We start from the raw sequence: 20,280 nt of genomic DNA, 5'->3' as shown, positions 1-20,280 counted from the left end.
TTTGAATCCGCTGTTCTTGCAGCTGTCCATGTGGATCAAATCATGGTACCCCTGTAAAACCTCCAAAAAAACAAAGGCTATTGTCTATTATGCAACTTGCCATCTCTACAGAAGTGCAGATGAGCTAACATTTTTAAAGATCAGGGCCAGGAGAATAGGCTTTCCTGCAGATTTCAGGCTAAAGGCAACTTTCTTTTTCAAATGGTGCAGAGCTACCAAGTCTGAGCCTAGGAAACAGGGCACAGGTTTAAACTCAAAGGAACAGATTTAACATAGGGTAAAAACTGTACATTTTATTACAATTCCGTTTCCAGCTTCATAGATAATATTAGTAAGAAATACGAGCAATTTTGTATTTTTGCTTCTTAATAACCGATAAGTGTACCAACTATATTTTGTGAGCAGGGATGCTGTGCAGGCATTGGGGTGACAGCAAACTCTTGTAGGGGGTGGCCGACCCTGCAACATCTCTGATGCCCCGTGAGTGTTGGTGAGGGTCCCCGTAGCCAGGGGCTCTCTTCAGGAACCAGCATATGGGCATTGACCTCTGGAGACCTCTTTTTCGGCTGCAGGAATTTTTTTCAGATATTGAGATTGAAAAATCACTCCAGCTGGGAATAATTAGGGAAAAAAACAAAAGGAAAAGGGTTTGGAGTAGAGTAGAAGAGTAGGACATAAGATCACGGAGCCTGAGTGCTTGGCAGCGGGGCCTCGGGAGAGAGGGGAGCAGAGGTGGGGAGGGGCCTGGCTCCAGAACCAGCTCCTGTAATTGCCCCCGCACGCAAGCCACATAGCTTTAAATTGGCCTGGGCCACCTCTCTGGGCTGGATATCACCCTGGGCAGAACCGTGGTATCTGTAAAGTAAAATGACTTCACAACTATTGCACAGAGCTGCAGGTGTAAGAGAGCCTAAGCCTGTCTCAGAGTGCAGGGGACAAGCGGAAAGGAATGGCAAAATTTCCACTGACAATTGAAATTTTGTTAAATAGCCTGCTACAGTTGTTTGCATCACTTGAATGAATGCAGGCATATTTCTGTGGGCATTTATAGGTTCACTGAACCCCACCAGCCCCTCTTGCCCCCATCGGAGATGGGCTTTCTCAAGCACAGTGCCCCTCCTGCTTGGGTGGAAAACGCTGCTGGTCCTTGCCTGGGGCCGGGCTGCTGCAGGGCACTGAATCCCCGAGGCACGGCCTGTGAGACACGACAGGAACATCTCTGCTCTTGACTGGGTGCCTCCGTTTCCCCTTCAGTGTAAAAATGCCGATGACTGAGTTAGAAGCATGCTTCCAAGCTGTCCATGTCCTTGGCATCCAGAAGCGGAGCCTGGAAGCTTTCGAATTTATCCAGAATGCGGTTTACATTCACCTTCAGCAGGTGAGTGTATGTCCTTACACAAGTGGAGGAATTACTGCAGTTTTCCTGGAACTTTCTCACTACAAGTCCATTTGATTTTTCTGTGCTAGGATTCAGTATGGCCTGCTAAAAACTCTGGAGTGAGATCTTGAAACCCTGATGAAGAGCATTATTTATTTCATTTCTCTATATGATACTCTTTTACTTTTAAAATTCAGAATTTTTGGTTGTTTCAAAAATTTTTGGGGGGGTTGGAGAATCATGTTTGCTCTTACCATCTTTGCAACCTGTTGCTTTGTGCCTCTCACCTGTCTTCTGTCACTTGTGAGGCGGTTCCATTTGTGACCCTGTCCGGGTTGTTCATGTTATAAAACATAAAGCCTGTAAAAGTACAGTCCCTTTTCCTCCGAAGACATTCCACAAATACTCCTTTAACCTGGGTGTGGTTTTAAGAAGACAGAATCTTTAGAACATGTCCTTGCAGGTTGCTAGTGCAAAATCCCAAAATCAATAGTCTAGCTCAACATCTAAAATCTTTCTAATTTACCTTGGAATTGTATGGATAATTGAAGCAGTTTGCTAAGAACTCAGACCAGGTTTAGAATACAGGCTGGTGTAGCTCAGCAGGTCCTCCCAAGCTGATGCTCTGCCAGAGGGCGGGGCCGAGGGGAGAGGGCGGGGCCGAGGGGAGAGGGCGGGTCCTGCCCTCCCTGAGGTGACAATTTCATGGCAAAGACTTTCACCTGGTGAAGAACTTGGAGTTTCTTCTAAGAAGAGTGGGTCTGAAAAGAGTCCAAAAAGCGCGGGAGTGACAAAGTCCCATTTGTCTCAAGTAGGGGAGAGTGGCTGTGGGGCCATGTAGGAGACTCGTGAGTCCAGGTGGGCAGTGTTGGTGGCTTCCACTTGAGCAGTGGGACGGTCAGTGTTTAAAAGCGAACATATTGAAGGCATGTTTAGATGTTAAAAAGGAAAGGATGAAGGCTGTCTGTGAATGTAGGATGGAGTAAGGCCCAGGTTTCTGGGTGGATTAATGAGGTAAATGATTCTCCTTCTGTGCTCTGAGGAGGGAAAGCTGCAGAGGGAGTTCTGCGGAAATCTGATGAGTTCAGCTGTGGGTAAAGTGAAAGGTTGTTAGATGTGTGGTCTGGGAGCTCAGGTGAGAGCCAGTAGTGAGTAGGGGGAGGTGAGAGGGACTTTCAAATAATTTTGTATTGTGAACATACAAATAAGTATGAGTAATGACACATTTAACACCTCTATATTCTGGATTTAAAGCCCAGTAACATTTTGCTATACTGACTGCAGAGGTTCTTAATATTTTTTAATAGAAATAAGTAGAAACAAAATAGTGGAGTTAGTGAGCATCTTAGAGTAGATGTGTGTCCTTGTATGTATTTTTATACCTCATCTGTTTATAACCATAATCTACAAAAAGTTATCTTGCTTAGCATAAGAGTTAAACAAAGGGACGTGACACACATTGTTGGGGGTTGAAGCTGATCTTCTCGGGCAAATTATGGACCCTCTCTTTGCCTTAGTTGCATCGTCTGTGACTGCCCCAGGGCCCCTCATCACAGCTGATTTCCTAGAGTAGATGTTGGGAGGGAGGCTGCTGAAGGGAGTAAGAGGTGGCAACTGCTAGGGATATTGAAGAGAGACAAAAACAGATTAAAGCCGATAAACTGAGTACAAATACCCTCTAAATAGAAGGAATCCCGCAGTGTTTTGAGCCGCTTATCATAAGGGAAAGAAAATCACGTGGATCCAAAGCTCTTGAGCATATGAGTATTGTGGGTGGGAGGGTGTCATTATAAAAGTGTTGAGAAAAGGCCTCTTTGTTTTCCTTGACATTGCCAGTAAGGATGGGGAGCAGAAGTGAAACCCTCTGCTTCACAGTTGAAGGTGCTGTTTTGTGCGAAACTGACCAAAGTTTGGAAACCAGTCATCAGCGATGCTGGCAAATGAAGAGGCTTCTGGATTGGGTGGGGCACTTGCTGTGACTTCCAGGTGACCTGCTGGCTGGGGGCTGTGTGGCGGGCAGTAGTTTTGCAGGGTAGCCCGGGCATAATCCCTGGCTCTGATGCTGCTGGTCTGATTAACAGACCTGGGCGCACACTGTCCTAATGGGGCAGCTCGGGATGTGGCCCTGCCGTGCTGAGAGCGAGAAGAGGGCTCCCCTGAGGAGGTGTCCCTGCGGAGAGTGGAAATGTACTCCTGCAGGGGAGGAAGAGCCTCTGAGCAGCGGGCCGGATGCACAGGCAAGACCAGCATGAGCACTGATGTTTCCGGGAGCCGGAAGTCATACAGTGGCCCAAACGGCCTTGTTCCTGAGAGACTGGAGGGAATAGATGCTGAAAAGGCAGGCTAGGGTCAGACCCTGTGGTGGGTTATGAGTGACAGGAGAGGATTGTTCAGGCAGGCATGAGACAACCCTGTGGGCGTCCCAGCTGGGGCGTCACGCCGAAGGGAAGAGCAGAGTTATAGACTTTGCCACTTATTAGCTGTGTGACTTTAAGCAATATCACCCCACCTCTCTCTATATATATCTTCATCTGTAAAGTGACACAGTGACAAGGTCGTGTCATCAGAAGTATTAGCTTAGCTCTGATCCTCTTTGTCGACTCCTGTCAGTGCTTCCCTGCAAGGTTCTGCAATGGCTGCTTTTACTCTGAGACAGGAGGGCGTAGAGGGACACTGTAATACCCGAGGGCAGGAAGGGGTTGCTTTAAAAGCAGACATGTAACAGCCTGCAGCTGCAGACCTGCAGGCAGTTTGGTTGACGGTCCTTGAGAGGACATTGGAGGCCTTAGCGTCGTCTTAAGTCTTGTTTCCCTTTGGGGACCGGATTTGCCTTTGGGGATTGATGTTGAAGATTTGAGTTTCTGCAAAGCTGTTTTCAGAGATGGGTATATACGTAAAATATCATATAAAATAAAATGATTTATTTAACGAGTGCGAATTTGTAGCTGTTAGGAACAGCTCTGTTGGCCTGGTCTCCACGGGGGACACCAAGGGTCAGCAGAGCGTGCAGGAGGGCAGGCAGCCTGCAGTGCTTCTGCGGGGTGTTCTCCCCAGCAGGGCGCTCTGCTGAGTTGAGTCTTCTACGAGTTTTGTTGCCAGAGGAGCAGACAGCAAATTAATGAGTTCTAGAGGGATTGTATAATGACAGGAAGAAATAGGAACCCGGAGATTTTCCGGACTAAAACACGCTTTGGTTCCTGATTCAGTGTGTTCCATTACAGAATTGATGAGTTGTGTCTATTCTGGAACGTCATTGAAATAAACGTTCAGCCTATATGTTAAGGGCTTTGTTTTATTTGGCTGCAGGACTCGAGCCGGGATGACAGCCTCTCAGATCACTCTGAGGGACTGCTCCCAAGAGGTAGGGGAGGAGCTAGGATATATAGAAGCTTACAACAAAGACCAGGTAATTGGAACAATAAAACATTGCTTGTTATCTAAAGAAAACCAGATATCTCAAGTTCAAGTATTTACTGCTTTTCTATGTATGGTGAGAAGCAAACATTTGGGTCATTGAATTCATTCCTTTGGCAATCCCCTGGCTATCTAGGGCCAGTATCCTGTCCTTTCTTACTCTGAGTCTGCTCAGAGGGCACCACTGTGAGTGGCTGAGAGGCCGGGCTGTAGGCATGTACTCGCTGGGGGTTGGCAGCAGCCGCTGATGACTCGGATTCAGCATTCTTTGTTTACTGTCATGGTTGCAGTATTTTCATGCACATTGTAGTATTTTCATTCACAGTGCTCCCACTTGGTCCTAAATTCGACCAATATTTTGAGAGAAATTTCATGACCAATTTTGTCCCACGGTGCTAGGATGGCTCATTCCTAGTTCAGGTGAAGAATCTTCTGAGTTGCCATTCAAGGTGTTAGTTTTTTTTGTCAGGCCCTGTTGATACTAAAAGTTCTCTGGATCACCTGTCTTACTAGTCTATTATGATACAGAAATTGTTTACCCATCTTTGCTCATTCCCATACCTAGAATCACACTATTATATTTATTTTATTCAGGGTTATAAATTTTATCTGTTTCTTCAAGATGTTTAGCCATCATCAATCTTGTGGGCCTAGTTACACATTGGGAATTGTAACAGACAACAATTTTATAAAATAGACAGGATATAAGTAATACAGCTAGTAACGTTAATAAAGTCACGAGTAAGAATTTAATAGTCGAGAAGTTTTATTTTTGGGTTAAAATTTTGCTTGTGTTTCTGAGTTTGATCCTATGAGAAAGTTCATATTTATGGTCAGGGTCAGAGCAGGTATTAATTGGCCAGTTGAAATCTCCCACCTTGTAAGATCAACAGTGGCCTAAACAGAACTATAAATTCTTTTTAGAATAACGTTTCTGAGGGCTATCTAGTTAGAGCCTTGGGGTAGGGAAACCCACCAAGGTAACACAGAAGTACTAGACATAGGTAATTTATCATAAACTTAACAAGTGGAGTAGTTCATAATCAAAGGTTGGAGAAATTATCAAAGTAATTGGTATACAGTCCTGGTCCGGTGTCTTGGGTCAGCTGTCTAGCTCAGATGTCATCTTCTTCTCATCCTGGTCTGGTAGCTTTTTCTCCATTTGGGCATTGTTTTCAGGGGAGCAGCTCTCGATAGGCCAGTGCAGTGCAGGGGATGTTTCAGATAAGAAATGAATCGGAGACTCCGTTTCCTTCAGCTTTGGTGTGTATGGTCTGGTAAAGAGTACCTGAAAAAGGGTCCTTCCATTCAGGTTGGAGACAGTTCTTTAAGTCATGCCTGTTGCAGTATGTATAACCCCTGGCTGCAGGTCATGGGGCATTGGAACTTTACCCAAGGATAGATTTCTGAGCTTCAGAAACAAACCTAGAGTATCTTTTTCATAATTCAATTAAACCGTAGAGTAATGTGACATAACAGCAAGGAATGATCTGGGAAGTGTCTTAGTAAATATGGACCTCAATTAACAAAACTAGAATTTAATATCCACTAAAATATAATTTATTTTCTCTCTTAAGTTACCCTCAGTTTTCTCAAATATAGCCAAATCAAGATTAATTTTTTACAACTTAAGTCTGATTATTTGATCATATAGGCTTTTTTAAATTGGCTGTGTTGGAAGTTTTAATACGGAGTCTCAGGGTAGAATGTTAAGGTTTGCTAAGGCCAAGAAAGCCACGTCAAGGCTTTTCATGGGTTTCTGCCTTACAGATTTAGGTAAATTCTTTTCTCTTTAAAATCCTTAAAATATCTTTATACTCCTATATCTGTTAGGAGATGATCTCCCTAATTTGTTTGATAGAGCCACTGGGGACCTAAGTGTTTTTAGTCTCTTGAGGGATCAGATAGAGAGAAAAGATAAGTGTTCCAAGTGTGATTACATAGGTATAATTTATCAAATTGCTGTGAACCATAACTAGCTTAAGGAGAAGAGATTCTTTACGTCTGGGAAACAGGTTAAAAGCCAGTAGTATTTCAAACAATATCAAAAATTATAACCATATTCAGCAGGTTAATCAGTCCCATGTAACTAATTCTTTTAATGAGAGTTTTCATTAGAACTTTAAAATGTCTTACCCAGTTTAGTTCAGTGCTGTAGTTTGAAATTTATTAGAAATCAGTAAATCTCCTTGAAGAGAAAGCATTTTGCAAAACCATCAGAAGAAAACAATTAACTGTCTATAAATGACAAAAATTTAAAAGCATGGTTAAACACCGTTACACTGTAATCAATAAAGGAACCTGTTCACTATACCCATAATTATCACTGGTAACATTTCAGATATGCCAGAATTTTAGGGAGTCCATGTAATTTCTACAATACCTATATTAATAATATTTCTCATTCAATATAACCTTAGAAGTTTTATGATTCATTTGACAATTCCATGTTATTTAAAATGCCAAATGAAACTTTATAGTTAAAAATCTCTCTTTGGGATGTTTCAGGGGCCTTCTGTAGCATCCCAAACTTAACTGGAGATTAAAAGAATTTTAATTAATTAAATTAATTTTTATTTAATTAATTAGAATTTTATATTTGGGGAGCTTTGTGAAAGATTTCAGAACACTTGATCAGATAAACATATAGATCACTGTAAAGTAGTACTAATTCATTAACAAGAAAATATGTCAAATGTAAAGGCAGAACAGATCAGCTAAGTGGTATAAGAAGTTTTACAATCTGTTACTGAAGGTGGATTAATATTTTAAGAAAATTTTTTCCTCTTAACAGAGAGAAAACCAAATCTAATCTTGTTCCAGCTAACTTCTAAGATTCATTTACGTTGCCCAATTTGTTTCTAAACTTAGCCAATTCTGACCATGTACAAAACTCTTCCCTCAGGGTTCCTTTTCCACAAGCCTTCCACAGTTTTCTATACTTATATTAGTGTGTCCCTTATTTTGTCTTCCATTCAGAGGTAACCAGCTTCAGGAGAAAGTCACTATTTTTCATTAACAAAGTATTATTCCATTCTTACATCTTCCTTTACGCATTTATATTACTTTCCTAGGATACTGAGATCATTCCCTTACTAATAGAGACTATTTCAGTGTGGCACCAACCATTTATTAATATTTCTATATACCTTTAGTTTCACTGTAAGAGGAAGTAAAATGTTAAGTAATTCGTATTTCAATGTTATTTTATCTGAAAATGGCATAGCTATTTAATAAAATCTTGTCATTTAACTTAATTTAGCATACCACTAGAATTTAAAGATACCAAACACTTGGAGATTATCTTAAACATACATTTTAAAAATATATTTTAAATATTTACCCAAAGCTCTCATCTCATTTGCATTTAATTTAATTAAAATTTTACCACAGCACATTACTTTTATTTTTTTTTTTGACAAATCTGCAACAGATATAACAGGATCTTATTTGACTTTCATTAAACCTAGGTACAGTAAAGGTATTATACATAATATTGATGACTTTAAAGATGTCTATATTAATTAGAACATACTTAAACTAAACAATATCAAATATTATCTTAATATTGAATATTTTCCATTTCACATGACGCTGAAAGTCAATTTGTTCAGTTGTTATTATAAAAATACTTAATGTTTAAGCTCTTATATTTTTACGTCAATTAAGCAGAGCTCTATGACTTTGAATTTTTTTTCTTTAGCAGTAGAAATATCTCACTTCTATAATGTGTACACAGGCTTATAATCAGAAAAAAGCTAGAGATCTCATAGCTTCACTTTAAAACTTACTTATAAGATAGGTATAATAATAGTTGGAGTAAGCTGAATTTGCTTGCTCAAATCACTAAGGCTTACTTTTTATGAAACAGACAGTTAAAATATCTTCACAAAGGCTGAAGGACCCTTCAGAGTTCTGAGTTCTAATATGCCAAAAATTTCTTGGCCTTAAGGTTTATTTCGTTGAGCTAATTAGACTCAGTCCTAGGTCACTGTTTGTTATATTTATATTTCTGATGTGCAAGACAAAGACACTGTCTTCCAGGTCCCCAGAGAACTGCTCTCTCACCCATGCCGTATTTTATCTCCTTAAATGGCATTTTTGTATCAGTGAGAAGAGCTGTAAACAAAGAATTCCATGTTTTAAAACATTAAGGCTTACTTAAATATGTCTTCCAAAACTTGCATAAGGCATTTAGTAAGATCTCTTTTCCTTGTGTTATAAGTTAAACCCAGGGTAAACCTGTATTTTTTTATTAGCCACTCAAATTAGTTTTTAGTTTTACATTATATTGGACGGCTTATGTAACTATATTGGTTTATTTTAATTTGTTCAATTAATATTTTCAGAGGGACAGATATGTGCCTAGCCTTATAATACCAAGAAGGGGAAGTGTTTTTCCTCTTAAACATACGTATCCCACAACATAAGCAAAAGTTTTGTATAAAGACCATTTAAATATACCAATTTCACAAACTTTTATCTCAATTGTATTAAATCTTATACCTTTAATTTTTATATTTATTAAGTTTAATCAATAATTCTTATTTCTAGAAGGAGTGCCAGAAACCTTTTTTTGTGTGTGTGTGCATTGTATATAATTTTATAGAAGTCTCTAGGATGCCCAAGTTTCAGCCAAAGAGCTTAGGCACTTCTCAGTTTTTAATTTCATTAATTGGTCTGTTATCCCAATTATTGATCAAGTATTTCAGTCTATATATACATATATTTCAAACTGTGGTAAGTAAAATGGGCTTGTTTGAACTTTAGTCTTGGGGGGGAGTAGGTGAACTCTTTGGCCCTTTTTTTTTTAACTTTACGTTGTGTAGTATCAAAACCCTGTATGTAAATCCAAAAATGTCCATTTTATGTATTTGATTCAAAATAACCATATAAAAATATTTATCCTTTTGGGATAAGCCACTTAATTTTTTTTTCGACATTTTTACAATCATTTTTCCAGTTATTCAACCTAATTAACATTAATAATTCTAAGTTTTTATTAGCATATCTAGAAACATTTATTAGAAAGGAAAAACACAAACGTAGCTTTTCAAACCAGTTTTATTTTTTTAACTAAGTTCTTAGGTTAACCAGTAGATATATTTTTCTACATTTAAACTTGATTTTAATAGAAACCATAAAACAACTGTTTATAATGAGATCTCTTTAAACTTTCACCAATTAAAAAGTTTTCCAAATTAAAAAATCCATCATATGGCCGTCAATTTATATACAAATATAATATATATATAGTGATTTTAAACCAATAAGATGAAGAGGCCCTTCCACATGAGAGTCGGGGTGTTGCCTAAATAAAATTCAAAGGTTTACTCTCCAAAAGCTAAAAGCCTTTGTGGTCCAGGCTGATGCAACAAAGTTTAAGATGGCAAAATATCTGAAAATTGGTACTATCAAAGAATTGCTTAGAATCCCAATTTATTTGCGTGGCCAACATATGTACACAATACTTGAAACTTTTGTATGGTGGAGTCCAAGGTTTCCTTTAAAAAATAAACTAAACATACATATACATACATACACACACTTAAAACACCCAGAGAAAGATAAAATATTTACATTTCAAGGACACAGGAAGAGAAATCCAAGTTACCCCTAAAGGGGATTTTGTTTTTATAAGTTCAGAATGCCAAAATTGTTTTTATCAGGCCTGGTTAGTTATTTTCAGAGTGAGTTTTTTTTTTCTTATTCCCAATTAATGTTGTAAATTTTGTATGTACATAAACCTGGCTGGGGTTTTACTTGGAGACTGGCAATCTGTCATTTCTTTTTCTTTTCTTTTCTGTTCTTTATTTTTTTTTTGAAAGTTCTATTCCCCATTGTAAGGTCGGGTTCTCAGAATAAATTTGCTAGTAAGATTTCCCACAGGGACAACTCTGTGTCATGAAGTCTTTGTGTCTACCACTCCTGGAAGATTCTCTGTCACCCGAGAAAGCTGTTACCAGCCAGGAGGATGGTCCGAATTTTGGAGTTGAAAGTTTCCTCATAAGAGTTTTACTTTTATCCTGAAAAATTCAATGTAGGTAACCAAATTGAGGAAAATATTAGACCAGACTCTTACCTAACCACTCAGTCCTGAACCCAGTGTCTTTCAACTTGGACTCACTCAGGATGTCTCCACTGGGTGAGTATTTTCCTCATATGTTTCCACCAGCCCCACTTTGGACATATCCTCAAGGTGGATATTTCCTGTTATCTTTCAACCAGGCCCCACCCAATATGTCTCCACTGGGTGGGTAATTCACCTCAGGTTCTTTCAACTGGAGGGCCACGTACCTGGATACACCGCCAGATAAACTTAGGATCATCAACCAATATGTGAGATCCGAGAACCAAGAGAGACTCACCCAAATTCATCTGGACTCCCTGAGGAGGTGGATGGGCACAAAGGGCCACTGCTGGTACCAAGGTTCCGGTTACTTGGAGAGTTCAGGTGGAGAGAAATCTGCTGTGGTGCTTCATGGTGTCCAAAACTGTTGACTGAAATACATGTGCAGCCTAAAATTTAAGAGTTATGTTTCATTTGGCGGGAGGACTCGAGCCGGGATGACAGCCTGTCAGAACTCTCTGAGGGACTGCTCCCAAGAGGTTGAGGCAGAGCTAGGATATATAGGAGCTTTACAACAAAGACCAGGTTGTTGGAACAATAAAAGATTGCTTGTTATCTAAAGAAAGCCAGGTATCTCAAGTTCAAGAATTTAGTACTTTTGTATGTGTGAGAGGAAGCAAATATTTGGACTCACTGAATTCATTTTTTAGACAAGCACCTAGCTATCTCGGGCCAGTAGCCTGTCCTTTCTTATTCTGAGTCTGCTCAGACGACACCATTGTGAGTTGCTGTAGCAGCTGGGCTGCAGGCCTGTCCTAGCTGGGGGGTGGCGGCAGCCTTTAATGACTTGGTTTCAGTATTCTTTGTTTACTGTCATGGTTGCAGTATTCTCATTCACATTGTAGTATTTTCGTTCACAGACTGATTATGGATAATCTGCAACCTTGGAAAGCAACCGAGATGGAATTACTGCAGGTACCTTCTGCTTTAATAAGCCGTGTGCAAACATAAACAGGGAGGAAGCATACACTTGGATTTGGAGGTGTAGGAAAGGGATCCTGCACATTGCAGGAGAACGCAATGCAGAATTCCTTAAGTCCACCTTTCTTTACTGTAGTGGTTTCTGAGAACAGTTTATGGTAATTAACCAACATTGACAAACTGCACAAATTGCATTTAAGAGCTGGCCGGCTGAAACTTGTGTATTGGAGAGGTGGAATTCAAAGGCAAGTGGTCAGGTGGATTGGAGAGAGATGGAGCCAAGGCCTGGGCCCAGATTCCGGTTTAAATTGCCATTTCTTCACCATAGGGCCTTGGAATAGAATTCAAAATCTCTTAACCTGTTGGTGAATCTGTGAAATGGGCATAATATCCGTTTCACCCTGGGATTGTTGTAAGATCTAAAGAGTATTATAGCACACATGAAGCACTTAACCCACTGGCACTTAGCAGTGTTCACTGTGTGGGGCCGCCCCGCTTAGCATGTGTCAGAGCCGTAAAGGCAGCATTTGTCTGTTGAGGATGCACTTGCAGCCCCTTGGCTAGGTTATGAATTTGGTGATTTCCTATAATCCTTGTAATTCTATGTGCCATGGACAGTTATTTTCATGGACAGATGAGGAATCTCATGGTAAAAAGACTGTATAATTTGCCCAAAATCAGACCATAATTTTGGGTTCAGAGGCCTCGGTTCAGCATGGGCCCCTGGGCCTTCTGCCCTCTCTGTTCAGCACCAGAGCCAGATATGGAGTCGGCTGTTTCCCTGCCCAGAATATCCGGCAGGCCGCAAGACACATCTGGCCCTGTGCTGCTTGAGCAAAAACTCCGAAGGAGAGACAGTTACAAAAGGGATAAACATAAAAACAGACGACAGCAAATTGTGATCAGCTCTGAGAAGGAAAGGAACATGTCTCGCCGTGCAGAGCTGGGAGCTTTCCCGTCTGGGCTGCTCTGGGGGTGTTCATCTCAGCTAAACAAGTTCTGCTGCTGCACCAAGGCAGGAAGGCAGGGCGCGTTTGGCCAGGTAGACAGGGCCTCGTTGATCTTACTCATTCCCCATTAAGCGACAGTTGTCTCGGGCACTTAACTAATAAACAGATGTTGGCCATAATCATCACGCACTTTGCTTGGTAGTTTTATTGGCCCCAGCATTGAGATGAGGTCATTGAAGCTGGGGAGTTTGCTGCATGCCCGTGATTACCTTGCAAATACCCCGACTGTTCTTTCAATCTAGACTGGTGTGGCTGTCATGTCCCAGCCCTGTGAATGGCATCGTGTAGCTTCTCCCAAGTGGCCCAAATGACTGACATTGATATGCTTAATTCGTTGGAAACAGTATGTGACAATAATAGAAAAAGGTAGTAAGAAATTGTTTGGAAAACTGGAAAAAACCTTTTCTTCCCCAGCTGGGGGAGCGTAACCTGTATCACTCACCCTACTCACTGCCTGTCACCTCCTCCCCGCCGACTCCGTGTTCATAAGCCACACTGAGCCTTGGGAGAACATTTTGCCTCATGACACTTTTGACTAGGACCTGCAACTTCTTTGTCCCTGGTTAACTCTCTCTTCAAAGCCATTCAACTTTTTTGCAGGCTCCTCCACTCAGATGTAAGAATAGCCTCTTTAAACTTCTTGATACAGCTCCTTAATGAAGATCTTGTGATGGAAACCTAGCCAAAACTGGGATGTATGCATATAGTGACTGCAACGTCAGCACTTTGTTAGTTCAGAATCAGAGGGGTGAGTGACTCAGGAAATGCTTTTTTAAGGTAACAAGGGGAAAGTGAAAGGACGCAGGCTGTGTGAGAAAGAAACATCTCAATCACAGCCAGTAAGGCACCTGTGTTCAGGATGGGGTGTGGCGAGTGCAGAGTTCTCACAAAAAAAAGTGGTGTGATGGGAGCGAGGACAGTTGGGTACTTTATTGGGGAGGAAAAAAAGTGGGCTGAACATTTCCTTGTTGAACAAGAGGATTGTGACATGACGTGCTTGTATTTTGGAGAGAAGGGTTTTGTGGGGACAAGCCTAGGAGTACGCTGTATGTCTGGGGAGTCAGCACAACAGAGAAACACAGAGAACCGGGCAGACCCCAAGACCCATGCTGGGGGAGAGACTGCCCACCAATTGGAGCCCTGGAGGCTGCTTCTGTCCCTTAGCTGTGGCCTCAGACCTCCCTTCACAGCCCAGTCCTGTTGATACAAGAATAAAAAACGTTGGGCATGAGAAGGGCTGTGTCCCAGGCTTTCATTGAGCCCCTGGGATGTGCCCCACCAGATTTTGTTCCTTAACTTCATGCAGTAAAGAATTCAAGAGCAAGCCAGTGTTGAGTAAAGGTAGATTTATTCAGAGAGATACATTGTAATGCAAGAGAAACGTCACGAGGTGTGGGGGTTTGATGCTCATATTAGAAGTAGGTACACACTCCACAGATTGAGGGCCTTCCCCAAAGAGGGAGAGAGAGTGGTGACCGCGAGGTGGCACTGTGTTGCTTGTTTTCTTGGGCTTGGTGGTTTCATATGCTAATAAGTAGAAGGACCAGCCTTAGGGTAAGGCGCTGGGATTCCCAGGGAGTTGGCCATTTCCCACCCTTTGACCTTTTGTGGCTATCATTGGGACTGCCATGTTGCCTGGGGCATGTTATTGACCAAGTTACTAATACAATGGATGTTTACTGAAGCTCAAGATCTGCTAGAAGTTAAATCTCTTCATCCTGAGCCTCAAGGCCTATTGGGGGTTGAATCCTTTAACATTTTGATGTTAATTGCTGTGGCCTTCCTTGAATGGCTGTGCTCTTCCCCCTTCCATCCTGTCTCACTGTGATGACACAGAGACAGCAAAGGTCTGGCCCTACCTGTGCTCTTGCATTTACCTGCGGGAGGTGTGAGGTGGGCTTATGATGACCCTGAATGGTGAGAAAAATATTTCAGATTTTCCTACGTGAGACATGGGGACCTGACAGCAACCTCCGCAGATTTATCTCACGGGCATTATCGCTTGTGTTGTTATAGAAACAACAGGCAAGCCAAGAAACAAGTATAACTCACAGGGTTGTAGTACTGAGATTTATTATGCTGACACGCTCAGAGGGGCTTCTTTTCCAAACCTCTGAGCACCTCCAAGACGTGCACATGAGGTTTTATAGGGTTAATTACAAGTATGGGGCTATTAGCCAATAAGGCTCAAACAACAAAAAGCAAGGAATCAGTACACTGAAGCTTATCAATTTGGAACAGATCCCGTTACTGACAATTGTTGTCCTTGGATTTACGTGTTAGCTTATTAGCCCATTAAACTGACACTAAACTTCAGGTTTACCAAGTAGCTCAGCAAAACTTAGATCAGTAAACCGACATTATCACACTTAGATTTGTGACTTAGCTTGTTAGCCCAGCTGGGGTTTTCCTTCACAGTGTCACTTATCTTTTTTATTTTTCTTTTTATCTGTTTTTAAGTATTTAACCCAAATTTAATATCAGGGTTTTTTGGGAAAGAAATTTCTCTTTTTCTTTTCTTTGGGGTTCTTTTGGTGGGAAGGTAATTAGATGTATTTATCTGTTAGTGGAGGCCCTGGGGCTTGAACCCAGGACCCCGTGCACGCTAAGCACATGCTCTACCACCCACCCCTTCATCATATTCTTTTTGCTTTAGCTGCCAAGAATCTTACAGCTGAATTTGTAGTCGGCCTTTAACACTTGCCCTGACTTCATCGAATCCATTTTTATGAGCTTATCTCCCCCTGGTTTCATTTAAGTATTGAATCTCCATTTTCTCTTCACTCTCCGTTTTGCCTTTTTGTTGTTATGGTTGTTAAGCTGTGTTTAAAAAAATTGTTTAAATTCTCTTTTAGCAAGAGGCTGAATGTAAATATGCAAACAAACAGCACAATTAAATGCTTTTATATATTCTAAGCTGTTTAGTATTTACTTAAAAACCGATTTGAATATTAAAGTGATAACATTTTAAAAATATTTTTTAATTTTTTATAGAGATATAGCTGATTTAAAATATGATATTAGTTTCAGGTGTACAATAGATGCTCCATTTATAGTTACTGTAAAACATTGTCTGTATTCCCTGTGTTGTAAGATACATCCCTCTAGCGTGTTTACATTACATGTTGCAGTTTGTATAAGAAAGTTGGGTAACGCAGAGTCTGGAACGTGGCTGTGTATGACTCAGGTTCACGCTCACCCTGCCTGTCAGAGCTCAGGCCTTCACTCCTTTCTGCAGGGGAGCGAGTGGAGGCAGCTGTCATCAGCGCTGGCACCACCCTCTGAGTGGCAGTGACAGCAGTGACTGTGTGTGGACGTGCAAATTGTTTTTCCAAGAGCTTTATATGCGTTTCTGCATTTAATAATCAAAGCCCTCCTGTGAGGAAGCGTTTTAAGTTTTTAATGCATAATACATTTTATTTTGATATTGATAGATTTCAAACCTCTGGAAAATTTACAGGAGTAGTACAATAAATGCTTAGATACAGTTCACCTTAAAGGGCACTATTTGGCTTTCTGTGTCTGGCTTATTTAACATAAAATTTCAAGGTTCATCCATATTGTAGCCTGAATCAGTACTTTATTCTTTTTGTTTGATAATATCCTTTTCCATTTTTTTTGGTTTTAGTCTATTTAAAAATATTTTCATTGAAGTCTAGTCAGTTTATAATGTTGTGTCAGTTTCTTGTCTACAGCACAAGACTTCAGTTAAAAAGGAACATACCGGCATTCATTTTCATACTGTTTTTAAACATAAGTTACTATAAGATATTAAATATATTCTCCTGTGCTATACAGTATAAACTTGATGTTTATTCTTTACATACTCAGTAACTGCAAATCTTGAACTCCCAATTTATTCCTTCCCACACCCTCCCCCCTCTGGTAACCACAGTTTGGTTCCTGTGACTCTGTCTGTTTCTGTTCTGTAGAGAAATTTATCTTTTTGTTTCTTTCTTTTTTTTTTTTTTTGATTCCACATGTCAGCAATCTCATGTGGTATTTTCCTTTCTCTTTCTGGCTTACTTCACTTAGAATGACATTCTCCAGGTCCATTGATGTTGCTGCAAATGGCATTATTTTATTATTATTTTATGGCTGAATAGTAGTCTATTGGACAAATATGCTACAACCTCTTTATCCAGCCATCTGTCAGTGGACATTTCGGTTGTTTCCATGTCTTGCTATTGTAAATAGTGCTGCTGTGAACATTGGGGTGTAGGTGTCTTTTTTTAATTAGGGTTCCTTCTGGATATATGCCCAGGAGTGGGATTGCTGGGTCATCTGGGAGGTCAAGGTTTTGTCTTTGATGAACCTCTATAATTTTTCCACAATGGCTCCACCAAACTGCATTCCCACCACAGTGTAGGAGGGTTCCCAATTCTCCGCAGCCTCTCCAGTATTTATTGTCTGTGAACTTCTCAATGATGGCTATTCTGACTGGTGAGAGGTGATATTTGATTGCAGTTTTGATTTACATTTCTCTGATAATGATATTGAACATTTTTTCATGTGCCTACTGGCCATTTGTGCGTCTTCATTGGAGAAATGTTTCTTTAGGACTTCTGCCAATTTTTGAATTGAATTGTTTGTTTTTCTTTCTTATTAAGTGTAAAAGCTGTTTACATATTCTGGGAATTAAGCCCCTAGCAGTTTCATTTATTGCAAATATTTTCTCCCATTCCATAGGTTGGTTGTCTTTTTGTTTTGCTTACTGTTTCCATAGCTGTGCAAATGTTTGTAAGTTTAATTAGAGCCCTCTTGTATATTTTTGGTTGTTTTTCTATTGCTTGAGTAGACTGCTCTAGGAAAACATTGCTGAGATGTATGTCACATGTTTTGCCTATGGTTGCTTCTAAGAGGTTTATAGTGTCTTGTCTACATGTTTAATTCTTTAACACATTTTGAATTCATTTTTGTGTATGCTGTGAGGGAGTAGTCTAACTTCATTGATTTACATGCAGCTGTGCAGTTTTCCCTGCACCATTTGCTGAAGAGGCTGTCTTTACTCCATTGTATGTTCTCACCTCCTTTGTCAAAGTTTCAATGACCAAAAGTTTGTGGGCCTATTCTTGGTAAATGTGTTTATCCGTTCATTGATGGATGGATATTGTTAGTAACTTTTGGCTCCTCTGAATGATACTGCTATGAATATTGATGTGAAATTTTTATGAGAATATGTTTTCATTCTGTTGGCTGTACAGTTGGCCCTCCATATCTGTAGTTTCCACTACATGGATCCAGATGGCTGATTGTAAAGGGACTCGAACATCCTTGGATTATGGTATCCAGGGTGTGGGGTTCCTGAAACCAACCACCCAAGGGTATTGAGGGATGACTCTACATATAGGAGTGGAATTGCTGAGCCATATAACTCTAAGCTTTTGAGGAAATACCAGACTTCTCCAAAGATGTTGCACAATTGTCCCTTTCCCCTGGCCGCATATGAGGTTTCTCTGCCTCCTGAATGACATTTGTTATTGTCCATGATTTGGTAATAACCATCCTAGTGGGTGTAAAATGAGATCTCATTTTGATTTTGATTTGTCTAGTGATGTTGAGCATCTTTTCATATGCTTATTGGCCATTTGTATATGTATCTAAATTTGTGGTAAATTTAAAAATTGGGTCTGTTTTATTGTATTGTTCAGTTGTAAGAATTCGTTATATATCCTGGATGCTACTCTCTTATTAGATAAATGTTTTGCAAAATTGTTCTTCTATTCTGCACATTGTCTTTCACTTTACTTTTTTTAAACATTAAAACAATTTCTTTACAGGGGAGGTAGTTAGATGTAATGATTTATTTTATTTTTCTTGCTAAGCACGCACTCTCTGACTTGAGATACCCATTTCCCCTGTCATTTGACTTTCTTGATGATGTCCTTTGTAAGAAAAAGGCTTTAGTTTTGATGAAGTCCAGTTTATCTGCTTTTTTCTTCTATCACTTGTGCTCTTGGTATTGTATCCAGGAAACCAAAGCCTATCCTAGGACCACAAAGATTTATACTGTGTCTTCTTTTAGAAAGTTTATAGGTTTAATTTTTACATTTCTGTCTGTGATCTACTTTGTTTTAATTTTTATTTGTTATATAAAATATGGGTGTTCAGATTCCAGATTGATTCTTTTGCCTGCAGATACCCAGCTGTCCCTGCACAATTTGTTGAATAGACTATTCTTTCAATGGGGTGTTTTTGGCCCCGTAGTGGAAAACTGTCTGTAAATGTAAGTTTTTCCCCGTGGGTTTTTATTGTGTCTCATAGATTTATTTATCCAAACTTATGCCAGCATCATACTGACTTAGTACTATAGCATTTTAGTACCTTTTAAAGTGAGTCCTCCAACTTTACTCTTCTTTTGCAAGGTTGTTTTGCCTATCCTGGGCCCCTTGCACGTCCATATTAATTTTGGGATCAGTTTTTCAATTTTTGCAAAGAAGTCAGCTGGAATTTTGATAGGGATTCCACTGTATATGTAGATCATTTTGAGGAGTCTTAATATTTTTAATAATACTGTCTATCATTCCATGGAAATGGGATGTCTTCCATATATGTAGATCTTTTAAAATTTATTTTGGTGATACTTCAAAAAGTTCAATGTACAAATCTTGTAAACTTTTGTTAAATGTATCCCTCATTTTATTTTTAATGCTGCTGTAATTGGACATGCTGAGTTTCTTATGGGTGGGACTATATATCAATCTTCTTATTTCTAGAATTCCTTAACAGCAATTACCCTAGTTATATATTTGCTACTTAAATCTATCCACAACTATTCCCCGCCCCGTGTTATAAGAAACCAAGACCCAAGTTAAGCTACCTGAACACCTATGTGGAAATGTGAAATGAGACCCTTGGGTGGGGCTTTGTGCAGATGATACTGGAGCTTATTCAGGATGGCTTCATCGTAATTTCTTTTAAACAACCCTTCCGGTGTATTTAGTCAGATACATTAAGAACATGCCCTTTTGATGTGCGGAGTAGCTAAGACTATGATTTTCAAATAATTTCTAGTGAGAGTGTTGTTCTTGAAACCTAATTTGCATCAATCTTTGAAGATTTATGTTTCAGGTGCTTTGACTAAAGAACCCCCACCTGTCTTTAATCAATAACGACAACTAAATGCTCAAGCAACATGTAAGAGCTTGAGCAAACTGCCCCCACCCCGTAGTGCTGGGTGGCTGCAGCTGCAACTGGAGTCAGCGCTTACCTATCCCAGTACGCTTGTGCTGATCTGCTCAAAGTGGTTCGTCCAACAGTTTGTCAGTAGTCTGTTGGACAAAGTCATTAAAAATTGATTGAAGGTTGCTGGAATGCAATATATTCTTATTAATATTAATTAAGCACATATTGAGTGCTTATTGTATGATGGAATTGTCCCTCAGCCTCACATGAATATTATTTCTCATAAAACCTCACATATTTCC

At 40.0% G+C, this 20,280-nt stretch overlaps 1 protein-coding gene across 1 annotated transcript in view; it reads left to right on the top strand.

The window, feature by feature from the left end:
• LOC140694799 (uncharacterized) overlaps window positions 1–20,280 on the top strand; it is a 77,063-nt gene that overhangs the window by 46,086 nt on the left and 10,697 nt on the right. The window contains exon 13 of the mRNA XM_072957861.1: window positions 1,255–1,378. The gene's annotated coding sequence lies outside the window, so the exon portion shown is untranslated. The remainder of the gene's footprint in view (window positions 1–1,254; window positions 1,379–20,280) is intronic.

Source organism: Vicugna pacos, unplaced genomic scaffold (genome assembly GCF_048564905.1).
Source record: "Vicugna pacos unplaced genomic scaffold, VicPac4 scaffold_104, whole genome shotgun sequence".
Taxonomy (NCBI): domain Eukaryota; kingdom Metazoa; phylum Chordata; class Mammalia; order Artiodactyla; family Camelidae; genus Vicugna; species Vicugna pacos.
The sequence above is the reverse complement of the archived record's forward strand: the minus strand, read 5'-3'. Positions and strand labels throughout refer to the sequence as shown.